This window comes from Platalea leucorodia (genome assembly GCF_965183815.1).
Source record: "Platalea leucorodia genome assembly, chromosome: 1".
Classification (NCBI taxonomy): domain Eukaryota; kingdom Metazoa; phylum Chordata; class Aves; order Pelecaniformes; family Threskiornithidae; genus Platalea; species Platalea leucorodia.
The window spans coordinates 116,309,126-116,313,694 of record NC_138823.1 but is presented as its reverse complement, the minus strand read 5'-3'; positions in this window follow the sequence as shown (position 1 = coordinate 116,313,694).

Below are 4,569 nucleotides of genomic sequence, written 5' to 3'. Positions count from 1 at the left end.
GAACAACGGCTAGAGATTGTGAGACTTCAGCCAACCGCTTGTAGAATACTTTGTCTGTTTCCTCATCCTGGTTGGATGGTCTGTAACAGACTCCCACCAGGATATCTGCCTTGTTAGCCTTCCCTCAGATCTTTACCCATAAGCACTCAACCTTATCCTTACCTTCATTGAGCTCTAGACAATCAAAACACTCTCTAATGTACAAGGCTAACCCACCACCTCTCCTTCCTTGCCTGTCCCTTCTAAAGAGCTTGTAGCCATCCATTGCAGCACTCCAGTTGTGTGAGTCATCCCACCATGTTTCCGTGACAGCGACCACATCATAGTTTTCCTGCTGTGCAACGGCTTCCAGCTCCTCCTGTTTATGGCCCATGCTGCGTGCATTGGTGTAAATACACTTCAGTTGGGCTATAGATCTCCAACACAGGCATGCCACCCCTAGGGTCATCCCTAGCAAGCCTAGTTTTATCCCCTTCCCCCTTCACATCTAGTTTAAAGCTCTCTCAATGAGGCCTGCTAACTCCTGAGCCAGAATCCTTTTCCCCCTTTGCAACAGGTGAACCCCATCTGTCTCCAGCAGGCCTGGTGCCATGTAAACTGCCCCATGATTGAAAAACCCAAAATTCCACCTCTGGCACCAGCCTCTGAGCCATGTGTTTATGAGATGAGTCTTCCTGTTCCTTTCCGTATGCCTCCCGCCTACTGACGGGATGGAGGAAAACACTACCCGCGCTCCTGATCCTTCAAGTAATCACCCCAGTTCTCTAAAGTCCCTTCTGATCGTCTTTGTGCCTCTATCAGCTACCTCATCACTGTCAACCTGAACAACCAATAGTGGATAATAATCGGATGATTTTACTAGCCTAGGGAGCTTCCTAGTGATGTCTCTTATCCTTGCCCCAGGGAGGCAGCAGAATTCCCTATGGGATGGGTCCGGTTGGCATATAAGGCCCTCTGTTCCTCTCAGAAGGGAGTCGCCTGTGACAACTTTTTTTCTTACCAGTGGCCGTTGTAATGCGTGGGGCTGACTGGTTCCCCCTAGTCAACCCCTTGGATGGATCACTGTCCGTATCTGCGTCCTTCTGGCCCTCGAGTTCCAGAGCCCATACCTATTGTGTAAGGGCACCTGGGGGGTCGAGGTAGGCCGGGAGAGGATTCACCTGATGCGCCGAGCAGGGATCTGTTTCCATACTCCTCCTTTTCTTAGGTCCCCTCCTTCTGCCTGGTGGCAAGTGGGTTGGGGAGCCTCTCCTTCTCTTGATGCTTCCATCTGGAGTGCTCGTCTCAGGGATGGTAGGGAGTGGCTCCACCAGTCTATCTATCTCCCTCTCACACTCCCTGATACTCCTCAGTCTTGTGACTTCTTTCAGCTCTGCCACCATGCTGAGCAGATCCTCCACCTGCTTGCACCTCACGCAGGTGTTGTCTCGGGAGCCCTCCATCACCAGAGCAAGGCTCCGGCACTCCCTGCAGCCAGAGACCTGGGTGGCTGCATGTTTGAGCGGGAGCTCCGTCTCCGTCGCCACATCCCTTCTGACGATGGCTCTTGTCCGAGTGGAAACCATGGCTGAGTCTCTTCTGGGAGGGCGTAGACCACAAGGAGAGCTCGCCAGCTGCCTGCGTGAACTGCGGCGCAAACTGCCGCGCCAACTGCCGCGCCACACGCTTTCTGACACGCCATGCCCTGTTTGCCCGTCCTGTTCGCTGCGCTCCCCAGGGGCCCGTTTAAATCTCCCGCGGTTGCCCCAGCAACGTCCAAGCCCCGTCTGCCTCTCTCGGGAGAGCAGCAGGTTTTTCTTTGGCGCGAGGGCCCCACCAGGCTCTTTGTCGGGTTCCCCGGCACAGGAAACCCCCTTTTCCACCCCAATCTAGCGCGCAGTCACAGGACTTACCGTTGCTGCCGCCACGTGCCTCGCTGACTGAGTTCTTAAGTAACACCTATTGTTATTTTAATATTTCAGGCACGTTTCGAAAATTATGTTATGTCCTTGATGGGAAGCATAACTAAAACGTCTGTTCTTGCAAAGACACATCTTTAGAAATTTTTACATTTTTGTGCCAGTCTATTTCATAACTAGGCCTCACAGGGAAACTTTGTGTCGTCTTGAACAGAAACACACAGGTCTGAAAAATCAAGAACCCTTGTATAAAGAGAATGCTGAAAAAAACCCTTACTTTCCACCACATTGTTGCTTCTTCATGACATATCTTTGATTTGAATTTTTCAGGTTTCTGTATTCCATGAATATAAACTTCTTAAGCATCAACAGGTTCCATGTTTAGAAGACGTAAGTCATGTGAAGGCAAGTGGTCAAATAATAACATATCATGCTATTAATGATCTGATAAAGTCTGTAGTACACACACTTTACACACTTTGACTTGATGCACAGAAAAGTCCAGACACCCCTGTTTCCCAAGGACTGCTTAACTTGAACAAGAGCATCTTTTTCTGGGGAAGAATGCAGGAAAAAGATACGCTGGCTGGTAATAAAGCCAGAACTAACCTGTGGTAAACAGGGTCCTTAACCAGGGGTAGTGTTTGGTATACCAGGTATTTTACACGCGTAGGGAAACATCCAGTTCCTCATCTAAAGGCTTTACAGTTTAGACACATGCACAAGAACACTTGAGGCCAGAGTTGCTGCTATTGGTAAAAACAAGCAAGTGGACTTTTTTTTTCTTTTCAGCTGGCTCTTCCACCGATTCCTATGTATACCTGCAGTAAGGAATGGGTTGTAGGCTGAACGCACAAACACACACACACACACACACACTTCCTACATCGTCTTGCTTGTAAAAAAGGCTCAAATAACTGGTGCAGGAAAGATTTGATTCATTATTTTCTGATAGGAATAAAACCAAATGGCATAGTTAGCATTGAGAATGCCTATGGATAGGTATTGAGACATGCAAAGCTTACAGCAAGGTTCGTATTTGGTTGCCCGTCTCGCCAACCTTGTGACTTCTCCCTGTGCCCCGCTCTGCCCACCCTCACCCACTGCTAACCCTTTTCCTGTGACAGATATGTTTGCAGGAGCTGGCGAGAGTGTTGGAAGAAAAGGAAAAGGAACTTATAAAGGTATCAAAATGCCCTTGTGAAGAAAGAATAGGTATGAGATGTGAAGAAAGAGTGGGAGAGTCGACCATAAGATTATTAAAAATAGATTGTAAGTTTGGACTTGCCCAGGAGCAATGAAGACCATGTCAAGGTAGCTCTGTGATGTCTATCTCTGCCCAGATGCAAGCCCATCAAAGATTTTGCTGGCTGTCATTGGCATGACAAAACTCCCCCATCATTGCTGTCTCTGAGTGCAGGAATGGCCTGAGAGCAGGTTTTTGGATGAGTCAGAGCAACCGCGAGTTTGTGGCTTACTGAGTCTTTGTGGTCTCCTCTGATGCTGCCCAAAGTGGATCACAAATTATTTGTTCCTGAGGTGTGCAGTTATCCATGAAGAGATGTACATGGTCCACCTTTCTTTCACAAATATCAGCTGGTTACTGACCGATTTTCAACTGTATTTTTTCCTAATATCTCCTATTTTGTGGGGATAATAATGACCTCGTGCCAACAGACTTTCTTCTCCTGTTTTACCATGGGAGCAAACACAAGCATGTGGGTAGCTGATGCCTTGGTTTGTCCCTCCAGTGGAAGGGGCCTTGGGTTTCTAAACACACAGCTGGGATTTAAATAAGCCTTTTGGAAATAAAATCTTCCATATTTCATCAATCATCGTAAGACTTTGAAAAAGCACAGTGCTAAACAAAATAGACTGTTTTGACTTACAAATTCCTTTTCCTGCCTCCTGCCCTTGACTGGCTGATAGTTCCTTTTTGTTCAGTATGAATACAGGAGATTATTTTTTTCCCAGCAAAACAATTAAATGCAAGTACTTGTCATAACAAAGTCTCTAGCAAAGTTTTGAAATGCTGCATATGTCTGTGATTTCATGCTAAGCTACAGAAAAGCAACACTTCTATTTAGCAGAGGCCTCCATAAACCAAGGTGACTTGATTTATGAGTCAGCAGAGTCACGGGACCACAGAATAATTCAGGTGGGAAGGGACTGTGGAGGGGTCTCTGGTCTGACCTCCCGCTCAAAGCTCAGAGCAGGGTGCTCAGGGCTGTATCCACCTGGGCTGCAAAACCTCCAGTGACAGAGCCCGCACAGCCTCCTGGGCACCTGCACAGCCACCCCGGGGCCTCCCCTGAACTGGCTGCAGTTCTTTGACATCCATTGTGTACTGGGGGGATGCAGTATCCATATGTGGTCTAATGAGTGTCAAGTAGAGGAAGATAACGCCTTCCCTCGACCTACAGGCCATGCTCCTGCCCATAGGGGTGGGATGCTGCTGGTCTCCATCGCTACCAGGGCATGCTGGGGGCTCACGCTCAGCTCCTGTCCCACCACTCCCAGGCCTTTCCCACACTGCTCAACTCCTGAGGATGCTTTCCTGCTCAGGGCATTCTGCATCCCACAATCTACTGAGCCCCCCGGCTGTGTGTTTGTGGTGGCGGAAGAGCCAGGACGCTTGGTTGATGTATGCCATCTTGCCCGAGCCCATGAC